At 33.1% G+C, this 24,884-nt stretch overlaps 1 protein-coding gene and 4 long non-coding RNA genes across 7 annotated transcripts in view; 2 read left to right on the forward strand and 3 right to left on the reverse strand.

Moving 5' to 3' along the window:
* Positions 1 to 4,962: 4,962 nt before the first annotated feature.
* Positions 4,963 to 6,215, forward strand: LOC130052522 (uncharacterized). Its single transcript, XR_008800870.1, has 2 exons — positions 4,963 to 5,311; positions 5,426 to 6,215. It is a non-coding gene; the product is annotated as an uncharacterized LOC130052522 (long non-coding RNA).
* On the reverse strand, positions 5,176 to 7,922 carry LOC130052523 (uncharacterized). The gene is made up of 2 exons (XR_008800871.1): positions 7,639 to 7,922; positions 5,176 to 5,572 (listed from the first exon to the last, which is right to left on the reverse strand). It is a non-coding gene; the product is annotated as an uncharacterized LOC130052523 (long non-coding RNA).
* Positions 7,923 to 15,928: 8,006 nt separating this feature from the next.
* On the reverse strand, positions 15,929 to 17,299 carry LOC130053296 (uncharacterized). The gene is made up of 3 exons (XR_008801832.1): positions 17,050 to 17,299; positions 16,451 to 16,536; positions 15,929 to 16,127 (listed from the first exon to the last, which is right to left on the reverse strand). It is a non-coding gene; the product is annotated as an uncharacterized LOC130053296 (long non-coding RNA).
* A 283-nt stretch (positions 17,300 to 17,582) lies between these two features.
* LOC125673630 (E3 ubiquitin-protein ligase rnf213-alpha-like) overlaps positions 17,583 to 24,884 on the forward strand; it is a 139,198-nt gene continuing 131,896 nt past the window's right edge. Inside the window, exon 1 of one of the 3 annotated variants that reach the window (XM_056160275.1) lies at positions 17,583 to 17,702. The gene's annotated coding sequence lies outside the window, so the exon portion shown is untranslated. Of the gene's footprint in view, positions 17,818 to 24,884 lie in introns of all 3 variants that reach the window. The other 2 variants (XM_056160274.1, XM_056160276.1) reach the window with 2 other exon arrangements.
* LOC130053297 (uncharacterized) lies at positions 18,636 to 23,288 on the reverse strand. Its single transcript, XR_008801833.1, has 3 exons — positions 23,136 to 23,288; positions 20,039 to 20,094; positions 18,636 to 19,695 (listed from the first exon to the last, which is right to left on the reverse strand). It is a non-coding gene; the product is annotated as an uncharacterized LOC130053297 (long non-coding RNA).

A 24,884-nucleotide genomic window follows, 5' to 3' on the forward strand; every position in this document is an offset into this window, starting at 1 on the left:
CCTCATAGCCAGTAAATAGGCGTATGTTATATTTACACTATATGACTATTTTTGACACGTCCCTAGCTTTACAACCTTGGAGTTGCAAAATTCAAAGACGTCGAGCACGCTATTGGTGTCAATTTTGGTAACGTCAAAATGACGTTAAAACGCAGCGTCATAACATTGATATAATCTAATTTACGTTATAAGAAGTTTTGATGAAAAATATATATATATATATAAAATTGATATAACAGGGGTATGACAGTTGAAGCGAACGCAGCATAAAACGAATTAGATATTTTTCCTGAGACGTTATACTTAGGTAAATTAAAATGGCTAAACTAAACTTGCGACTTAATCAGGATTAGTCTATATTTCCTCCGTTATCTTCATAACTTTTCTGTTTTAAACCAACAAGAATATATTATCATAATATTTTAAAAGAGAAGTCCACAATGAACTCTTCAAAATGTTTTCATTCATCTTTTGATTTTCAGTAATTTGTCATGCAATAATTGTAAATTAATCTGAAATGATTACAATAAAAAGGAATAGTTAGAATTATGTAATTTGGTACATATGTATGCGCGATTAACTAGCACGTCAACCGCCATTACACTGAGATATTATTTCTATATACAATTTCTGTTAATTTAGAAAAATAAAATATTGAACATAAGCATGCTACAAGGATTTGGGTAAGAATTAATTCTTATATGCATGCATGCGGACTAAGTGAAATTTACTATCCATAATTCAGTGCTTGCCCCTATTACTATACATGATGGGTTTGTACATGTATATATGTGTAAACAACACATCACTGAAGTGAACACAAACGCTTACACTGTAAAATTGTGAGATGAATACATGCATACCTGTACATCCACCAAAATCACAATTTCGTTCTGCATTTCGTTTTTAGAATACATCTATAACATTGATAAAACAGACACAATTACAAATATTTTTCTGGTTAACCTTGGATTCTAAAGGATTGTTTGGCAATGCAGGCACGTAGAAAAAAATGATCAATATCTGTTATTTCTATATTCAAATCCCCCTCCCTTCCCACTATATGTCACTGTAGTATAGTGAATGAGAAGAATGTAGGCTATGATGTGAAGACATGTAGTGAAGGATAAATCCCCACCCTCACTTAATTAAAGCCTGGGGAAATATGAGGCAGTTTTAGCTTATGAGGACCCTAACAACCTAACATGAAGACCTAACAACCCCCCCCCCCCCATATTTTTGGTTTGCATTTAAAGAACTTTATACGAATCTTCTTCGGCTGCCCCCCCCCCCCTCCCCTTTGAAAAACGATGCTACGTGCCGGTGTTGTAGCATAGACCCCCTCCCGGAAAAACGGCCCCGGGATAGATCTTCCCCCATAGAGTGAAAAAGCGCCCCAGCATATAATTTTCCCCTATGTACAAAGTCAGTATAGAATTTCCCCCATGGCAGAAAAACCGTCATGATATAGAATTTCCTCCCTCCTGTTTCCGGATTTCATCGATTGGAATCTTTTTCTTCTCATGCAGAAGCTTTTGAATAAATATAGAATGAAGCAAACACATGCAACTGAAGATAATAATCAATGAAATTTGTTATTATTGCTATAAAGAGGTACATGTTATCAAAAAAAAAAAAAGTAAAAAAAGAAAAGAAACAAATTTGTGCTGTTATATTGTTATAGTTTAATGAAATAGATATATATGCGTTCTTTAATATTATGATATTCATAAAATAAAGGAATTTTTTGAGATGTTGAAGTTGGGTTTACCCGAAAACTTTGAATTGCGTATAGTAAATACAATATGCTTCCCAAAAGACTTTAGCGATGGTCAATATCATTAGGGATTTTCGTAAAAAGTCGACTAAAAGATATACAATTAAAATATCTAAAAAGTAAATTAGATGACTGTATAAATAAAAGTAACCGTTTATTTAAATTCGAAAGCTAAAAGGAAACATTGCTACATGTACATGGTTTATGGTAATTTGCCAAAGGCATTTAATCATGCATGGCATAAGGGACTTCTTATTTAGATACAAATTTAGAGTTCGTGATAAATTGCTAAAACTGTTCTAAAGTTATCTAAACAGAAATGAAATGGTATATTGCATAGAAACACATGTTTAATTCAAATTTACATGATTGTTATAATTCCTCAAAGGATATCTGTATTAGGTCCTCTTTTATTTTCTTACATGTCAATGGTATTGCTAGAATGTGTCAAAGTTACATGTATGTATAATTTTATTTGAAGTCCCCTTCTAAGACAAAAAATTACATTTGTTGTTGAGCACTTAAATTGTACCTGGAATTGGGCAATGGTGTTTGGATCCACTGTCATTTGCGGAGTTTTGTGTGTGTGTGTTTTAATGGTTTTCTCTTTGCTTAAATTCTTCATTATTTTGTTTGTTGCATTCTCCCCCCCCCCCCTCCCTTATTTATTCTTCACTCTTTCCTCAATCGTATCCGATCAGAAGCTGTCAATGTGCATGTGATTGTGTCTCTTGTAATATGAAAATGTAACACGAAAATGTGCTTGTATACATAACCAATGCATAAAAAACTTTTTGAATTTATCTAAATACAAATATATTTTTAAATTCAATGTTAAATATCATTTTGTTGTATAATTGTATTAACTCTATCGCAACAATGCTGCATTGTGTGGTTATAAAACCGATATTTCTTTTGATATACGGGTATTGAGATGTAATTACAAGCACATGTTCATCGTTACGTCAAAACGGTCATGTTTTTATGTCTGTGACAAAACGTATTGACATTGGTTACTGGGAGTACAAGACCAATAGTCTGGTGCAGACTGTTAACTGACAATGTCCCTTGGTGCTCCCTGTAATCAAGTCAACAAATCATGCTTTCTTTTAACTTTTTTATATATACTCATATCGTACAATTATTTTCATTTATATAATTATTCCAACCTTTAAAGCAGTGCAGAAATGTGAACTCTGACAGTAATCTGATTGTTATTTATTTATATTGTTACAATCAATTACTAGTTAAACTGTACATGCTCCCCCCCCCCCCCCCCCCGAAGGCCTTTAAATTTCATATGTATCGATATTTGCGCATATTATCTAAAAGCTATACATGTTTTAGGCTATAAGAAATTGATAAACAATGATGACTTCATTTCGTAGTTCCTAGGCACAGGCACTCGAGTTACGATGTCGGTATGTGTTATACATATCGAGCGCCAAATTAACATAGACTCAAATAAATGAAGATATCTTCAATTATTTGAAGATATCATAAATTCATTTGATGCACGCAACAATTTATTTCAAGATCTCTTCAAATAATTAATGATTATATCTTCAATTTTGAATTATTGCGCGCATTAATTGAATTGATGATAGCATTAATTCTTCAGCTGATTTGATGCACGCTTTAATTGAATTAATGATGTCTTCAAATACATTAATGCTATCAACAATTGAATTGATGCGCGCTACAATTCAATTGAAGAGAGCAATAATTGATATAATGCACACATTAAATCAATTGATGAGAGCAATAATTGATTTAATGCGCGCATTAATTCAAGTATTGCTCTCTTCAACTGAATTAATGATATCTTTAATAATTCACTTGAAGAGAGCAATAATTCTTTTAGAGAGAGCAACTATATGATTAAAGATATCTTCAATTCAACATATCCACAATTGAATTAATGATCTCTTTAATTGAATTGTTGCTCTCTTTAAAAGAATTGATACGCGCATTAATTCCTTATACAAAAGCATTGTAAATAATCAAAGATATCTTCAATTGAATTAAAGAGATCATCAAATTATTTATACCGAGCTCTAAATTAATTATTGCGAGCAATATTTCTACGAAAGTTATGCTCTCATCAATTGAAGTTAAGAGAGCAATAATTGAACTAATGCGTGCATCAAATCTATTATTGCTCTCATTTCAATTGATGCGCGCATTAATTCAATTGACGAAAGCAATAATTGAATTGAAGTGCGCATTAATTCATTTGATGAGAGCAATAATGATTTAATGCGCGCGTTAATTCAATTAAAGAGAGCAATAATTGAATTGATGATATCTTCAAATAATAGCCGTGTTTCGAGTTCCTCCGGAACACCCGGGATTTTTCGTATTTAGCCACGCCGGTCACGTGATATGAGCAAAATGTTCCACAGGGGTACTTCCGGTTAATTTTGTTTACACTGGTAACAAAATTGTTTTTGACAATATATAGATTTTGCGGCACAAACTGTCGCAAATCAGATAAAGGATAGCAAGGGATATATATTTACTTGGGAAGATGTCAAAGTTTACCTTTTCCCACACCCGGGAAAAGCGTTCACGCAGAGGAAACGATGGCGTCATTTGTGTAGAAAACCACGACCAGCCGAAATTGAGTGCGATTATTACATTCCGTGAAAGGTGAACCAACAAAGAAACATCATTGTTCTAGCCAGTTTCCTTATATTAACTTTTAGGAAAACCAAGAGGTTTGTGCTGACTCTTAAAAATATAATATAGACTGTGCAAAATCTTGTCAATCTTAAGAATAGGTATACTTGTACCCTCATCCACATCTGAGCAGTGTATGTATTTTCCAACGGTGTTCATGTGACATTAAATAGAGAATTTCAATTATGAACTTATGGTTCAGGCTCATAAAAATTACGAAGCAATTTCACAAGGGAGTGAGGGGGGGGGGGGGGGGGGTATATATATCTGCCAATTACAATTAAATAAAATATGAGAACACCAGATAATATATCCCTACGGATCTATACTAGAATTTGCATGATCATTTATTCAAGCTCCATACCGATGGTTCATTCACTGCAAAATTTTGAATTATATCAAAGAACATTGATCTTTTCTCCAACTTTTAATACAAATCAAGCACAGGCAATATGCATCGCTTGGGGTACTCTTTAATAGTAAATTCGAACACAATTGATGCATATTGCCTGTGCAATCAAGGTACTTTGCATGTACATGTACATCAGATATGTACATTTCCACTCAAACCACTTATATACAAGAATGGAACCAGCTGAACATGAGCCAGGTTATATATTATGTATTTGCTCTCCTACCCCTTTGATTCAGTACTGTGTAAGGAAATATACTATTGAGTATATATATATTTTAAAAAGAATAACAAAGAACAACAATTTTCATTCATATTTCATTCAACATATATATACACAGGTTGATAACAATGGCTGATCTGCATATAATGACTGCTAGTTATTGGCTGGTATGCAGTGAAAGGGAGCTAAAAAGGAGTAAAAAGTTCATATCAGCCAGGTGAGAATTAATTTCTTCTTTTTTGTGTGTTATACATATGTAATTCTTTTCTATTGCTGCTTCAAATCTTGTGTATTTGAAAATTTTCAGTCTAATATTTTGGTAATGTTATAGGTAGTGTGGCTTAAATAAACCAGTGTTAAGGAATATCCAGTAATGGCATGACATCATGAGAGTTTGGCATACCGACATTCAGATGATTAATGATGAAACTGAAGACCTCAGGTGAAAGGCATGGAAAATGATCCTGTTCCCATATACCTGAAAAAGAGGAGGGATGCCACAATATTGATAATAGACTTTTGTCAATTTGAGAACCAAAGATGTAAAAAAAAAACAAAAATAATAATGCTGAAATTATAATTCATGTATTTGTTAAAAATACTGTTCACTGTACATACATGTATTTTTTTTTTAACTTATTTGGAAATACATGAAGTAATTCATATTAAAACTGTGAATGTATGAGTTTTCATGATTTTATTTATATTTAAGTCAATTCACCTTTTTCAAACTTTTGATGCATATGATGGATTTCCTCTGCATTGCTATATCTATCAGGCCCAGCACAATCTCTATATTTAGCTATATAGTTTTATAAAGCTATTTCAAACAGCTTCATTAAGCTAGTTTCGATTAAATTTCTTAAGTGCAATGACACATAACAATATACATTTACTTTGAACTAACCACAACACTATTCTAGGTATAGATCATATGTCATTTTAAGAATTTTCATGAAAAGAGAATTTCTTTTGTATTGATAACTGTCCACTACCTTGTGTGTGTCGAAGCTTTGATAAGTATATGATGACTTTACAATGTGGAATCTGTAACAACTTAATAATCCTAAACATTTGACAATTTTGAATCAAAATTCTTCCTAAGGTACATAGTTTAAGAAGCTTTTTTTGTTTACAGTGTGTTGTTTCAAGTACAAGGATGAAATATTTTCACTTAGAAATTCAATTTTTATGCTTTAAAAATATATTTGATAGAAGATTTGAAATAGTTATATCAAGCAATTTCAATTAGCTTTAAAAAGCTATATAGCTTGATTAGCATATTTATATAGCTAAGTATACTAGAGATTGTGCTGGACCAGTCTATGAGCACCTAATTGAAATTATGTTGCTGAAAGGAATAATATTACCTTAATCATGATCAGATATATATTTTGTTCAGTGATATAAATATGAGCAGTAATCACAAATACCTACTGGATTGTGAAAAGTCAGTAAAATGACTACAACAATAAATAGTCATGCTAAAAATTCTTCCAATTACATGAGTATATCATTAAAAGTCGAACTGCAAAGACTTAATTTGTAACACAAGTATTAGTTGATAAATAATTATTTTCAAATTAGACATCATATTGACTATACCCAAGTAGATAATTTTATCCTCACCCACATATGGCTATATCATTGCACTTAGAAACCCAGTCTAATTCAATCTAAACTAGCTTTAAATAATAAAGCCATTTCAAATACCTATAATATTATAGTTAATCTATTACTTTTCACTGTGTATTGTCATTATCTAAATTTTATATCAATAATTATCAGGTGCAGTCCAAAGACCTAAGTAGCTACTTATAGCTACCTAGGTATTTAAACCTACTCCAGGTAGCTATTTTTACCTACGTTTTCCTTTACTTGCATTTCGTGGCCAAACGCAGGAACGGCGCAACATGGTGTGTACCAAATTTCTTGATTCACTTATACTGACAATGAATACCACAAAAATATTGGACAAAAAATGATTACTTTCAAATTTGCATCAATAACTGCACCCACTTCCATTCTCTAGGAACTTAGGATCAAAGATAAATGATAAGAAGTCTAGAATGTTTTACAAATCTTTATTAATTTTAAAGTTAACATTCATGCACTCTTACATTAAAAGTTTTTGAGTTGATTTTTCATGCAATTTCCTCTACATTGTCCACCCTCGTAAAGTATTTAAATTTACACTCCGAATTTTGTCATGCACATGCACAACATGATACATAAAACGACTGACCTGTTTAAAAGATGTGCCTTAATTATTATTTATTTATATCTTTAAAAACATGTAAAAGTAGCTACTTTAAGTAGCTTTAAATACCTAGGTAACTATTAATAGCTACGTAGGTAGAAATAGTCTTTGGAATGGACCTGGTTATATATGTTACATGTTTATGCCCATTTTGGCCCCAATTTGGTAACGTAAATTCTATTTCACATAGGCCCTAGACTGTACTGGACTTAATGCCTGCTTTATGAAGCAGTGCACATTGTGTTTTGTATATATATAAAATGTCGTCATAATTTTCATTTTACCTGTTTGACAGGTTTCAGTGAGTCTAATACGTTCTTTTCCTTTACCCCTCCGGTTACTAGACAGCTGGGCCTTACACGACATGTATCGTCTTCTTCTGTTCTTGACGAAGTCTTTCGTTGTATTTCGTAGATCAATAGTAGCTTATCAAACGCTCATAAACAAATATGTACCGCATACACCCCAAACTATTAAATGTGTATTTCAATTTCATGATGATCGACAAAATTAAGCCTAGGCCTAATACACGAAGTGTCGACTGTTGGTAGGTAAACAACGATAAACCGGAAGTAATCCTGTGGAACATTTTTGACGCGGCGTGACTAAACACAGAATAAACACTGTGTTCCGGAGTAACTCGAAACACGGCTATTGAAGATATCTAAAAATTATTTGAGTTTATGTTAATTTGGCGCTCCATATATACAGACGATTTACAGAAACCCGGGTTAGAATATATCCTTACTACCCCTTGCTTGTACGAGGCGACTAAATGGGGCGGTCCTTCGGATGAGACCGCAAAATCCGAGGTCCCGTGTCACAGCAGGTGTGGCACGATAAAGATCCCTCCCTGCTCAATTACCATAAGCGCCGAGCATAGGCCTAAATTTTGAAGCCCTTCACCGGCAGTGGTGACGTCTCCATATCAGTGAAATATTCTCGAGAGGGGCGTTAAATAATATTCAATCAATCAATCAGAAAGAAGTTTGTTAAATTCTAAATATATCCTCTAAGGGCTTCACAGATGGAGCAGCTGAGTGGTTAGTTTCTGTGGAAACGAGGGGGTTTCCACAGAAACTACTGAGTGGTAGACTAAATTCAAAATGCTTTTTCTTAGTTTGGTGGTATTTCCTTGGCAATTCTTCATACACCAAAAAACATGGCTTTTTATTGACCCTGCTTTGTCAGACAGCTCTGGATGCCAAGTTTGTTTTGGCTTGTTTTGCTAAACTTTTTGTCATATGCCATGTATCCAAAGCATTTTCTGTAGGTTTCCGTTCTTCATTAACAAATTTTGATACGGAATTATTCCTGTCATATGCGTGGTATTTGATATGGCAGTCTTGGTCATCAAAGTTCTCGTAAACCTTTTTAACACCGATTAGCTCATGTCGCTGTGATGAGGGGTTATCCATTTTACTAATAGTTTGAATACTTAGTACTTTATGTGTTCTGTCTCCCAGGCATACAACGTCAGAAAAACGAGCATTTTTCCTCCAACGGTGCCTAGCATCAGTCACAATACCAATGCCATCATGTATTTCTTCCTCTGTTTCTACTGTGGCTGCAGTGGCTGCTATTTCTTCCAAAAGTGCTTCCTCAATAGATTTTTTGGCTTCCGCATCTACAATATTGCTGTATTCCTCCTGGAGAGTTTTAAGATATTTTCCCCCAAGTTCACCAAAATTAGCTGCATCACAAAACTTTTGGTACTGGTTCGGAAGTATTCCACATGAAAAATAACCATGACTGAGTCAAATATTTGCTAGAAATTTTCCATTGTTGAGATGTGGCGATGACACCCACGTTAATTCATGTGGAATATTCTCACATGCGCATTTCAAAGTTCCTTGACAAACATGCTGCAACATATTACCAAATGTAAAGGTAATTGGTTCTCTGCATTTGTCATGATGAGATTGAACTAAGTCAATCAGGTTTTGGATGGAAGATTCTGCACATACACACAATTTTTCTGGTTGTGCACTGTCTTGGTTGATGTACTGATATGAAGATGGCTCAGGTCTGCCTTCATTCTGTTTATCTCCATTATTTTCACCTGGCATACATGATGAAATGAAATAATCCATGACTCTGTGAAGTAATTCAAATAATGACACTTTGTTATAATTTCCCTCCCCCATATATGATTTGATTGAGTCCATTTTGTTCTGTAAGGATATTTTGTCATCTTCATCTTTGTAATAATATTCTATTCTCCTTCGTTTGAGTTCAGTCCGTTGTTTCTTTTTTTGATTTCTTTCTCTCTGCTTTTCTAGATCGTCAGATGGACATTTTCTCCTCTGAGGTTGTATAGGTTGTCTTATTCTCTCCATGATTTTCACTAAAGTAATGTGTATTTGTGGGTTTATGTGTTACTAGCAAAACAATGAAAATGGTACGCAAATTTGGGCTCATTTCCTCTACAAGTTATCTAAGTGCTGATTGATTAATAGTATCGCTGACATTTTAATTAGGACATTGAAATGAAACAGGACTGTGGAATGCTGTGTCAGCAACAGTGTCTGAGCGCCACATAAAATTGATAGGTCACACTTTTCAGGACTTTCCCCCGCATTCTTCAAAAGGGAGGGAAAATGGCGACAGCAGAAATTAAACATCAAGTTACTTTAGAGCTAACTGAGGAGCAACGGTCAGCTATTGAAGCACTGTTTGCTTTTAATACTTGGGAATTGATTGTTGTTTCTGAAAAAAAAAAACAATATCCTGTCCCTATCACAAAATTGAGGACGTCTGAAACAGCAAGTACAAGCAGTTCCAGAATGGATTGTGGTACCTGTATCGGACAGACAGGGGTACAAGAGGACAGTGACAGTAGTGATGGACATAATGATGGTGGTGATGGAGATGGACATAATGATGGTGGTGATGGAGATGGACATAATGATGGTGGTGATGGAGACGGAGATAGTGAGCATGAACTTAGAGAAGAACAGTGCAAATTTTGTCTGTGTAGCCCATGTATTACACAAAACAGACAGGCCTGGCTTGGACATGGCCAGAATGCCAGACCTGGAAATAATTTAATTAGAAAGGAGAAATACAAAAAAGTTTGGAAACTACTGGACACTAGAGGCACATATGGCAGCATCCAATATACATCCGAAGTAAACGCCATGCCTTATCAAGGCACAATGAACATGATGTGTGGACACTTCGTGAAATGATGCCATCCTGTGTCCTTGACTTGTTCGGTCCCTTTATCCAAATCCAGGGGGAGTACCTTATATGGGACACAAATGGAATTAATCGATATAATTAAAATATTTTTTTTAAAAAAATGATCATAAGTGCTCAATAATGCATTGCACTGTGATGCACTCCGAGAAACTTCAGACTTGTGTGTAATGCATGGTGTGTTATCATGACCAACTGGACATCAAATCTTAATTAACAATTTCAATTTCCAGGGCTAGCTTGGGAACCATTCAGAAATTAACATGACATTTATGTTTTTTGTGTTTTTGTGTTTGCCTTTGTGTGAAAGATGTGTGCGTGCTTGTACTACTGGAAACTACATGTATGGTCAACAATATTCTTTCTTGTGTAGACACAATGTTTACAATACGCAAAAGGTTCATATTTATATCTTTTTATATACTATGTACATGCAAGACGTCAAATGAGCTTCAATATTGTGACATATAATTGTAGAGGTCTTGGTGGAATTGAAAAGAGAAGAGACGTACTTTATTACTTAAAACAAAAGAATTTCTCAATTTATTTTTTACAAGATACTCATTTTACTCTCGATGACTACAATCAAGTGAGATCTTTTTGGGGCTATGATGTTTACATGTCTCCCGGCCAATCAAATGCAAGAGGCACTGCAATTTTGTTCAATAACAATTTTGAATACATGGTGTTAAATCAACATAAAGATAAAGAGGGTAATTTACTTGTTTTAGAGATTAACATTTTTAAAAAGTATGATATCTCATTAGTAAATGTATATGGGCCAAACAATGATGATCCACATTTCTTTCAATCTATATCAGACATCATCTCAAACTTTCAAGGTGAATTCATTATTATGGCCGGAGACTTTAATCTTGTTCAAGATGTAAATTTAGATCACTTTAACTACAATAATGTTAATAACAAAAAGGCAATAGAAAAAGTTTTGAGTATGAAGGATATACACTGTTTGAAAGATCCTTGGAGAGTGAAATATGAACAAAGGAAAAGATACACATGGTTTAAAACTAATCCTATCAAAAAGGCTAGACTTGATTTTTTCTTAGTATCAAATGAATTAATGGCTTTGCTAGACAAAATTGATATCAATCCAGGATATAAATCTGACCATTCGATGGTTCATATGGAAATTAAGTTAACTAAATTTGAAAAGGGTAAAGGCTTCTGGAAGTTTAATAGTTCACTACTCAAGGATCAGACCTATGTAAACAATATCAAAAGTATTATACATAAGGTCAAAGAACAATATGCCGTCTTGCCATATAATCCTGCTTACATACATATGATCAAGAACGATGAATTACAACTACTCATAGATGATCAGTTGTTTTTTGAACAACTCTTGCTGAGCATAAGAGGTGCTACTATTCGTTATTGTTCCATAAAAAAGAAATTAAAAAACGAAAAAATACATTCAATTGAAGAAGAAATAAAGCATTTAGAATTACTAAGGAACAATGATGACTCCACAGAAATTGTACAAAAATTAAATGCTGCTCAAAAAAGTTTAGAGGAACTCAGAAAAGACTATATTAAGGGCCTTTTTGTCAGAACAAAACTTAAATGGATTGAGCAGGGAGAAAAACCAACGAAATATTTCCTCAGCCTAGAAAAAGAAATTATATAAATAAAACTGTAAACAAACTTATGCTCAGCAATGGTAATACTATTTCTTCACAGACAGATATTTTAGCAGAAATTGAGAAATTTTATAAAAATCTTTGTTCTAGTTATGATAATAAATTACAAGATGTAAACATTGATACCATTATTGATAAGAACGATGTTAGAATACTTGATGACAACATGTCAAAAACATTAGAGGGATATATAAACAATGAAGAAGCCCTTTTAGCACTTAAAAATATGTCTAATGATAAAAGTCTTGGAAGTGACGGATTCACAGCAGAATTTTTCAATTTTTTTTGGAAAGATCTTGGATGTTTTTTAATTGGGTCAATAAACTTTGGATTTAATGTGGGAGAACTGTCTGTAACACAGAAACAAGGCATTATATCTATATTACCAAAAGGAGACAAACCCAGGGAATTACTTACAAATTGGAGACCAATATCACTTCTTAATGTAACGTACAAAATTGCTTCTGCATGTATAGCAAATAGAATAAAAAATGTTCTTGATTTTCTAATACATGACAATCAAAAGGGCTTCCTCAAAGATAGGTTTATTGGGGAAAATACGCGACTTATTTACGATGTAATAGATTCTGTACATGAAAAACACATCCCAGGTATGCTCTTACTTGTGGATTTTGAAAAAGCATTTGACTCTATATCATGGAAATTTATGTACGAAACCTTAAATTTTTTTAATTTCGGTCATGATCTTATCAAATGGGTATCAGTGTTATACAATAAGGCCAAATTATGTGTTATTCAAAATGGTGTTTTTTCAATTTTTTTTTAAATTGGCAGGGGTTGTCGTCAAGGTGATCCAATATCTCCTTGTTTATTCAACCTTTGTGTCGAAATTTTAGGCCATATGATACGACAAAACAAATACATCAGGGGCATTAAAATAAATAGAGAAAGAATTCGTTTAATACAATATGCAGATGACACAGTTTTATTTTTGGATGGATCAGAAAAAAGTCTAAAAAGTGCTCTTGATCTCCTCTTTCAATTTTCAGGTTTAAAACCCAATATTTCCAAAACCAAATGAATTTGGATTGGTTCTAAGATTAATATTAAAGATACTTTTTGTAGTGATACTGGATTACAATGGACAACAGGACCATTCACAGTTTTAGGCATTACATATACTGTAAACCTTAAGAACATGGAAAAGCTTAATTTTGATAACAGGCTTACAGCTACCCAGAAAGAAATAACCCAATGGTCAAAAAAAAATATTTCTCCCATAGGAAAAATTACAGTGGTGAAAAGTTTGTTTCTATCAAAATTTACGCACTTGTTCATTTCGCTTCCCAAACCAAGTTTACAGTGGATAAAGCAACTTATAAAAGCTTTTTACAAATTTATATGGGGGAACAAAATGGAGAAAATTTCTAGAAAAACACTAGAATTAGATTTTGAAAATGGTGGGTGTAGAATGACCAATATAGAAACATTTATCAAGTCTCTCAAACTAACTTGGTTTAAGAGACTCTTTACAACTAATTCTACATGTAGCTGGATAAGCTTATTTTATGAAATTACTGGTTGTAACATTACAAAATTGTGTCATTTTGGACCTGTTTACTGTAAACAAAAAGCAAATTCCACTAGAAACTCTTTTTGGAAAGAAACTTTATTTTACTTCGTAGAATTTTTGGAAAGTTTTGAAATGAATGATTTCATATTTTTTTGGAACCCCTGTGGTATAATGATAAAATAAAGATTCAAAATAAATACATATTTTGCAAGCAATTATATGACAAGGGGTTTCATATAATATCTGATTTATTTGATAAGCATGGTAACTTTATCAGCTACTAGAGTATCACAAATGATTACTCAATTCAAATTCCATTTACTACATATGAGGGATTAAAACAAGCTATTATGCACTCATGGCCTAATATCAAACTGCTTATACATGATACAACTTTTCAACCATATTAACCTGAATTCATTAAAATTCTATGCAAATACAAAAAAGGTTATAGGTATATTTATGACTATTTAATATCAAAATCACAGCATCGACCTATTTGTGAAAACAAATGGGATAATGATTTAAATTTGCAATTAGATTTAAATTGGAAACATGTATATACAAACATCAAATCTGTAACAAAAGATTCAGGACTGATATGGTTCAACTATAGAATCATTCATAGAATATTGGGTACTAACAAACTCCTACATATATCAAAAATTAAAAACTCTCCACTTTGTTCAATATGTGCACTAGAACCAGAAACAATTAAGCATATCTTTTTTTATTGTCCTTCTGTTTCTACACTATGGACAAAATTATCAGATTGGATTTTTCAAAAATCTGGTAAAAGAATGGGATTTAGTGTACAAACTGTTATTTTTGGTTTTCCAGAAAAAGAACACATGGTTTTAAACTTTATAATCCTCTTAGTAAAGAGATACATATTCCAATATTCAAGAAAGAATGTCAATATTGTTTTTGATGATGTTTTGAAATGTTTATATGATTACTACATTTTGGACGAAAAACTTACAGAACAAATATTTTACAAAAAGAAATGGTCTAAATGGAAATGTCTTTTCAATTAATGATAACAGCATTTCTTCTTTTTTTAACAATAAGTACTAGAATATACATGTAATTGTCTATATTGCTTTTTTTAATCTGTATGAGAGTGTGAGTAAAAGATGTATATGTATTTGTTGAAAATGATAAAAACAATACAAAAAACAAAACAAAAAAACAAAACAATTTCAATTTGTCTGGAAGTGATTTATTTTTAATTCATTAACTGGAAAAGGGTTTAACTTGGTTCAAATTATAAAGTAAGTTTTGACATTACCATTTTGCAATTCTGTTGTTGTAAATATACAATTATATATTTTAGAGTATTTTCTAAAAATATCAATGATTAATTAAATGAAAGAAAACTAAGGAAAACTGGGTTTATGCTATGCTAATACAAATGTGTATATTTGAATCAAGAGGATTTCCAGCTTCTGTTTACCTTGTACAGATGAACTTTGACATGTCAATCAAATCTGAATTTGAATTCGCCTCAGATTTTTCACAGCAATAAATGCTGTTAATTGGGCATTTTATTGGCCAAAGGATGCATCAATTTATTCACAGTTGTTGTCTCCAACAGCTGGACAAAATTAGTCTGGATACATTAGCAATAAACAGAAATTCTATGACTGAATTCAAAATATTTTGATATAGAACTCGTATATTGTACGTCTGTTACCCTACAGAGCACGTGTAGAGACAAACAGACGCCTGCTTCTTCTAACAACACTGCAGCTTTAAAATTGCTGCATGTAGGGGTGTATTTTTTTTTTTAGGTTACTCCCAACCTCATGCCTTTAAAGGGAACGTAGGGTATAAAAAAATAATTTCACATTTCAAATACTAAATATTTAGTAATTAAGTCCACTGGTTATTTCCATTTGATTGTAATCTGTTGTGTAGAAATCGGCTATTAAATATAGCTACACATCATCTGCTGGAGGCTGCCATTTTGCAAGATAAAGTTATCGGTCTTTAAGATATTTCCCACAATCCCATCTGCTTATGACGTATACCGGGCAATTGCCTCTCAGTGAAAGCAGCTGATCATATCTGACTGCAAATGATATCAATATGAGCCTGATTATAATGAAGAGGAATTATTAGCAGCTTCAAATGAAAACACCAGTGAATTGGGATGGATTGATGAAAACGACGCTCTTAATTCTTAAACTTTTAATTTTGTATTCTTTATACAGTTCATTATCTTCACTTCTTCATTCTTCACTTGAACATTCCTTAGCACATATGATGGACAATGACTGGGCAATTCTATCTGTATATGTTGCACAAAGTTGATTTATTCTTCAATATGGATTGAGAGTGGGATATTTTTGTCACTATTCATGTCTTCATTGAGCTGAAAATATAAAAATGAAATCAAACCATTACTTTATAACTTAAATAATGAAATTTCCTGAAGGTGCATGTACATGTATTTCACACAACAAAGAGTTTATTTTTCATAGTAGTTTTCTCTCTTTCTGATTTATTAGTACATCTGTTTACAAGAGAATTTTGCAATGTGAACCTGTATACAGCACAAATCAGTTGATTATCACTACACCCCTGCAGTAATTACCACGTAAATGTCAAGACTTGAAAGATTAACTGCAAAGGGGGAATTCAAATGACCTTGGTTGTAAAACTTTGTTAATCATTTAGAGAAATGCATCAAATTACCTGTTTCCTTAGATGCTGATAGTCCAGGTTGGTCAATAGGTTCTGCATATGAGTTTTTCATTCGTTTCCAAAAGAAAATGGATTAGCTGAAAAATGAAAAATACTCATAATGACTAATTAATTATTTATATAAACTATACTTCATATATACTATACTTCATTTGTTTACTTGTACATTTTCAATTTCTTTAAAAAACAATAGTATAGGGCCTAATACAAAACGTGCTAGTGCTGGGATGATTTTTGAAAGTATTACATGGATCCCGCTTTTCCTTTTCTTCATCTTTTTGAGCTATTTTCTCTTATTTCCTTAGGCTTGCTGCCATCAAATATTTTAGTTACTGCATGCATCTTCTTTTTAATAGGTTTTAATGTGTATCTCAATATCTTAATTTAATTAGATATTAAATTAACTTTGAATATTTCATATTTAGCTTGTACAAAATGTTCACTGGATAAGGATATTAAAATAAACTGAATTAGATTAGATTAGAAAATTATTGTATAAGTAAAAGTTTGTTGTAAATAAACTCTGGTTATTTACACATTAAGAATTATTAGTATTTACCAAGTAAAAAGCAAATATAATTTATACTTACCCTGATATCCTCATTCAAAGAATCTTTTTCAAAATTCTAACTAACCCATTTAGTGCTATAGGCACAGCAGTTGTAATGAATTGCCGCATACACGTCATCAGCCGCCATGATAAGAGATTCTCCCATTCAGCTCAGTTTTCAGTGTAAATGACAGATTAAATCTTGTTATCAACAGCAATTATTTTTTCTATGCTTGATTTTGTTGTCTGCATGGTACCAGTTTTCACATATCAAAATTTGATTTTTGACCCTACGTTCCCTTTAATTGATCTTAGATACTGAAAACGTCGAGTGCCTTTGCTACGCCCCTGTCAGACATATTTGTGTAATATACGATAAAAAAAATGAATTGAATATTCCGTGCGCTCATGGTCCACGTGTGTCATAAATTTTACTATATCTCGTGTATATATATATATATTAGTCTACATTATTTTAAAATAATCAATAATGATCTATGTCACAGATTTCAACTTCTGTGGTCCGTGCAGTTGTGATTGGCAAGTTGCCAAGTTACAAGGAGGAAGTTTTTCCTTCTTTCTTTTTCTTTTCGTCGAATCTCTAGGCCTATTTTCGTTTTAAACACTGGTTTCAGAAAATGAATTTAACGGTTAAAAAGAGTTGAAATCTAAAGATCGAGGGACGGCAAGACAGTAAGCCAACATTTCTTTAGATTGCATGATATATAGTTCAATTCAACATCAAGAATAGAATATAGATCTAATGTGCATTTCACGCCGGATCGACATGATGAAAACGAAAGCAGAGGTTGGTACCATTACACAGGGACTTGTCACATACTTTTAAAAAAAAGTCTATCTACATAAAATAGATGTATCTGATAAGTCCCGGTGTCTCTTATTAGCTGTAGTGACATTTTTTTGGAGGATGGGGGGTGGTGTTAAATACGGTATCAAAATTTTCTATTGATTACGATAATGTATGTATACATATTGGCAATGTGCGAAATTAACCATGGACCGATAGACCATGTCTATAGAAAATCGAGTTGGTCTATAACGACACAGGAGTTTGAAATTTTATTAATAAAGTCAATAAAATTCAATTGATTGACCAAGCCATGAGCTATGCGTTAGCATAGCGAACTGGAATGAAACGCCGTTTTGGAGAAATCTCGAGTTTCGCTTTGAACCGCCGCACAATGAATATAACTCGTAAGTATTTATCACTTACAACATTTGCCTACTTAAATTTGCCTCCTAACCCCTCTCTAATGCTGTCAGTATCCACTTTATTCGATTCCGTGTAAACATTGACTTTACCGAGGACCCATTGTAATACGTCACATTCACTCCGGACCTGACATTTTAGTATTCCTTATAATTTTAAAGTTAAAAAAAATAAAATAAAATGCTATTAATCCTTCCACATATTTTTTTAATCAAATGAAATAAATCACAACCTATAAAATCCTCAGTCATATCAATTATTATATTTTGAGACCAGAAACTATGTTCAGAGTTTAAAAACAAAGGGCGATAATTGTGTAGAAAGTTGCATGTGCGGGAAATCATTGGATTACAAAAAAAACAGGGTAACAAAATACTATAACAAAACATGAATACTTTGTTGCGTTTTGAAGACGTTTTAATAGTACAGCAAATCACATGCAAATGAGGTAACAAAACGTCAACAAAATACTAACAAAACGTTCTTTCAAAATATCATCAAAATACTGCAGTAGTTTTTGAAAACCATATGCAAATGAGGTAACAAAATATCAATAAAATACTAACAAAACATTGTTTCACAATACTATCAAAATAGTGTTTTGAAAATGTTTTGTTACATGAGATCTCAAGTAAAATACTATTAAATCGTATGTAACAAAATATAATCAAAACTTTTCCAAACACTTTTAACAAAACATGATCAGAACATAAGAATGGAAATTCCATCAATAGGCTTTTGAAATTCATACATCAAAAATATATCATAGGAACAGAATGCAACGTACATAAACAACAGATACATGTTTATGTAAAAATCATTATCTTTGGAATTCTGACTGCTATTTTCCCATGTGTATAGATATGTATAAAGCAAAATAATGTAATTTCTGACAAAGATTTGAATTTAGGTAAAATTATATAATTAAAATCAGAGCTTAATTAATATTTCAAAACAATAGAGCATGATGACTAGAAATAAACTGTAATAAGATTACTGTTAAGCACTATGATAATTCCGAACCACAGCAAATCATGTTTATATATTCTCCTTTGAGTTGATCCAAAATCTCAAAGAATTACATTCTAAATTTTGTTATTTGACACAAGCACACAAGTATGACACTAGGGTTCTTTCGAGTTGCTTACTCGCACAGGCTTATTGTAACTGCAAGGCTCTGAGGTGTTGCTGACAGAGGTTAACACATCTTGACCGTTAAGTACAATTGAGTTATTGTATGGCACAAACACACGAGTATAGCAGGATTCTTTCAAGTTGCTGACTGGTACAGGTGTGTCTTAAGCATACTGCTAGGTACAGAAGTGTTGCTGACGGGTACTGGAACATTTGAACCACAGGACTCTGGCAATTAATTACTGCTGGGTTCTACATTCTTGCATTTTCAAAGATTGCTGGTTTGAGGTTATTATTGATTCTTGTTTTCGGCTTGAATTTCTGTTGAATAAAGATAAATATATTTGGTTTAAAACCTAACTATACTTTCTTATGCAGAAAAAAATGCAAAGAATGCATTGTCTATCTAGATACATCTGTTTACATCATTTAATGTCTGTTTCTATTTTCACACCTAATTGATTCACAATTCCTTGCCCCCCCCCCCGATTATGTAGTGCAATACTATACCTATGTATAGCAAATGCAACTTTAGTAATGCAGGCAAATAAAAAGTATCAATTTGAAAAACTCAGCAAAGGTAACACCCAAACTGAACAGGTTTTATATATATTATAAATATATATTATATAAACACAATCTGTATTTTCATTGAATTACTAACCTTTTTTCTTGTTTTATTTCAGCAATTTAAAGTTTCCTTAGTTCCATCATCACTATCTAGTGAGAACAAAATAAAGTGTTTTTCATTAATATGTAATAGGAGGCAAATATTTCAATAGTTCATGAATTTAATTTTAAGCTAGGGGAAACACATTTCAATCAAGATTTATCTACATTTGGACAATATAGCGGACATATGTTCGAAAATAAAACTTCAAGGGTGTCCATAATGGTAAGCGGTAAATGTCGTACGGCCGAAACCTGAAAGTCCCGGATAGCGATCCCCCCCCCCCCCCCCCCGAGTTTTCTCTCTTAATAATTGATAGAATGACATCAAACTTATTATGATAAACAAGAATTATATAACTTTTTCTGGGAATCTTGTAAAGAAGATAATGAACCAGAGTTTTCGAATACCAAAAAGCGGTAAATCTAGTACGTTTTATATATGCTGAAACCCGAACACGGTCGCCAGTCTTTTGATCTACCGAAAGTCCGCGTTTTAGCATTATAGACAATATTGAATTAGACTGAGTTCTAGATATCTACGGTAACTTAAATAAATCGCAATTGCATATATGGTGCATTTATATGCGCATTTTATTTTATCACCCTACATATTATTTATAATTATACATGTGTAGTTCAGGCACTTTTTTGCAATATTTCAATCCACTTTGATATACACTATAAATAGTGTGCTTCTTTTTAAACTTCGGTTGTTGAAGCATATTCGTTATTGAATTAATTGAATAATTTTATAATTCAATTATTATTTTGATGCAGTGTAGGCTACTAATGCATACGAAGTGTGATTTAAAGTAATCGTATGTACATATAATTTATCGAAGAAGAACGACAAATTTTAATATTATCATTCCATCTTCAAGACGATTAAGTTAACGACTGTACTATCATATTTCCCTTTTCTTTCTTAATCAAAATGAAAAAATATTGTAAAAGCACACTTTTGGGGTTACATTATTTACTTTAGGGGGTATAATTTCTTTACTTTCGGAGTTTAAATTTTTATTCAAAATAACATGAATGGGGAACCTTCGCGTGGTTAGAGCTGGGCAACGGAATCAATGGTTAATGTTGTAATCATGACTAATTACCGATAGAATCCTCAACTATCGTTTTACATGTAAGCGTACGCTGTTTAGGTACAACTTTACCAAACTAAGGAGACCTACTTGTTCCGATTAAAACAAGAATACGATTACAAAATACAGCAGTTTTTATTATTCTGTGTTGTGAAATAATGATAGAAACATAAAATGTAGTCTTAATCAATATAATTTGCATGAATATGATTACTTAAAACCCAGTATTTACAAGGGGCTGTGGGAATTGGTCAGTGTCTTCGACCGTGTTTGGGTTCCGACATCTATAAAACGTACTAGATTTACCACTTTTTGGCAGGTGAAAACTCTGGTTTGGTACTTTTGTAGAAGAATTCTCAGAAAAAAATTATGTTTTTTATGTACCTAGGTTACAAACAGTAACCTCTGCAAATTATATGTTATTACATGCAGCATTAAGAGAGAAAACTCGTAAAAATCGCTATCCGGGACTTTCGGCATTCGGGTTTCGGCCGTACTACATTTACCGCTTACCGTCCATAATCTCGAGTGAGATTCGGCTTGACTGGAAATTTGGAAAAGGGCCACCGAATCTCGGAGCAGTCCTTCATAATCCATACATGTACCTGGAAATTTACATTCAGCTCCTGTTGGTTCTAGCAATTAATGTACACTTAGGTGACACTGCTGTTTGCTTCAAATAACTAATTTGACCGTTAAATTAACCCGATCTCAATCATTTATGCCTGTAGGTATGAAAATGCCAAATTAAAAACGGTCAATAATTTTCTGTTCAAATGAGGACTTCCATGAAGGAATAGATTATCTCGTGATATTGAAGAGTTCTATTGTTTGTTTTTCTTTATGAATGATATACAGTGGGTATGGGCAATTACTATTTCCAGCCGAGTCGAATCCCAGCCGAGGTTAGGGTGTCTGATGCATGGTGAGCTCACCCTCTCATTTCATCATTATCAGGGCTCAAAATTAGCGAGAAATACTCGCAAAATGCGAGTACATTTGAAAAATAGCGAGTAAAAATAGTGGACACTTGAAAATCTTAGCGAGTGGTGATTTACAAACTATGATCGTAACGTATCCGTTTTATACGGTGATGCGCTATTCGCTTTTCTTAAACTTGCACTCTGAATTACACAAACGCTTACATGAACGACCGATTTCAATAACCGTTTCTATCCGGATTTTTCTTTCATGATTTTATTAAGATACTTGGAGTCAAACAAATGCTTAAGAGGTCGGCCATCGCATTATGATGAAAAAAAATTGACATGTGCCACGAGTCCTGTTCACATATAGGTGTGATTAAGTTGAATTCCAAGTAGGAAGTTTTTGTTATTCATTTATCTAAAAAAAAAAAAAAAAAAAAATCTATGTTTTACCAAGTCTTCCGGTATTCATTTGTATCAGAATCATGAGAATGTCCTATCTAAATTAATTTTATATTGTCATATGGAGGTCGGGTTGTAGTGATGACACGAGTGCACTGCTCACCGCGTAGACGATTATCAAAAAAGTACATGGGGCTCGTGATTGTGCTGCTTATAAAACCACGAGTCCGGGATTCGCTTTGAAAAATCATTAGTAACAACGTACCCTGATGTGGCATGAAATTGAAAGACTGGACCTAGACCTGCGGTAAACAGGTTGTGGATTAGAGGTGCGATAATCAAGAGACCTAAACATTGCACCATATGACGTAACTTAGCTTAGTGTCCTGTCCAAACGATGCCTGTTGACCCACTAGGCTCAGTAATGATGGGGGAAATCGTTGATTAAAAAAAAAAACATATGAAAAAAGAGGACTGCTTCATTATTTTTATTTTAGCTTGTAGGTTTTCATTTTAGCCTGTGGATTTTTTACACACAGGCTAAAAGTAGCCTGTGTGGTAGAAAAAGTTAATTTCGACCCCTGCATTATTATTTATTTATTATTTATTCGACGTGAAAATATATCTAAACCGTTACATGAATAGTATAATAGAATTTTCGTACCCATTTTCTGGCTGAATTAGCTTCGGGATCTTCGTTTTCATCACTTTGCCACTCTTTTCCTGCTCGTGTTGTCGATGGCGGGCTCATATTTGGCGGAAGTCTGTTAAAGTCTTGGTCATCCAGACTCTTGCGTATGCTTATCTGCCCGGTCTTATCGCAAGCGTTTTCTTGATCAGGGTTGGAAACGTGATTTTCGGCATACAAGCTCATCGCTCACGAAGCTTTATTTTGATTATATTTTAAACTTAAACGCCAACAATATCCTTTATTCCAGAAAAAATGTCGTTCTCATTTCTTTTTTTAAAATTAGTATGGACATATCTTGTATTTGATATTGAAGTTCAATGCAATACTTTCAAAATGCTGTTTACAAGGCTAAAGTTAAATGAAACACAATCAAAATATTACGTTGATGAAAACAAGTGTAATGAAATACTTTCAAAATGCGATTTCATTTTGTAAAGTGAAATGAAACATTAATGAAACACGAACATTGTAATGAAACACAAACAAAATACCATGCATTCCCCATCCTGGAAAGTGTTGCATTGATTTTTTGTTCAATGCAACACTTTCAAAACATACAAAGAAAATATAAATGTGTGTTTTCATAGTATTTTGAAAGTATTTTGTTCGATTTCTTTTTCGTTTGGGGGACTTTAAAGTTAGTTTCGCACACTGTATTGGACGGTTACATGTAGTTTTAAATGAAATTCATAAAAAGACTAGTTTTTGACAGTTCACTATCTGTAAGAATGCCTGGATATAACCAGCGCCAGTTCTTGCCTTAAGATACCCCGTGTTAGTCAGGGGCGTAGCTAGGACTGTTTCAATGTGTATAGGCACGTGTTATGAAACTGAAGGTTTCACCGAGGTGCGAAGCGCCGTGGGGGTAGGTACAGGAGGGAAGGCCTCCTCTTGCTGGGGTGGGGGTATCGGGTCACCCCCGATTGATTAAATATTATTTAACGTCCCTCGAGAGAATATTTCACTCATATGGAGACGTCACCACTGCCGGTGAAGGGCTGCAAAATTTAGGCTTATACTCGACCTTTATGGCCATTGAGCAGGGAGGGATCTTTATTGTGCCAGTACACCTACTGTGACATGGGACCTCAGTTTTGTGCAGTCTCATCCGAAGAACCGCCCCATTTAGTCGCCTATACAACAAGCAAGGGGTACTGAGGACCTATTCTAACCCGGATACCCACAGGATATCCCGAGAAAATTTTTGAAATATTACTACTCGTTTGCACTACTCTGAGCATCAAAATGATTGCAATAGACATTAAATATTGCACAACTTTTGGAAAATTTAAACTGTTAATTTCGAGAGCGAGTCATTGTGATCACCATTAAGTTTAGAAAAAAATATATAAACATTATATGTACATGTAGAATACATTATAAAAAGAAAAGGTCCGACAGAATAATTTTATATCCGATTTTAAATACTAGAAATATATATATGTTTATTTTGCAAACATTTATGGACAAAAATTGTGTTTTGAAAAATAAAGGAAAAAAATGTGTAGGCACGTGCCTACTTGAGCCTAACAAAGCTACACCGGCCCCTGTCAGTGTGTGATGACATGTTATACAAAATTTTAGCTGCTATTCCAGGGATAGACCACATGGGCATCTCATCCACTCAGTGTTCTCTATCACACACATACATGTATATACTATGTGTGATAGAGAACAGAGCATATCAGTGGATAAACATTAACTTTTCATCTCAATTGTCCT

The sequence above is a fragment of the Ostrea edulis genome, chromosome 3 (genome assembly GCF_947568905.1).
Source record: "Ostrea edulis chromosome 3, xbOstEdul1.1, whole genome shotgun sequence".
Taxonomy (NCBI): Eukaryota; Metazoa; Mollusca; class Bivalvia; order Ostreida; family Ostreidae; genus Ostrea; species Ostrea edulis.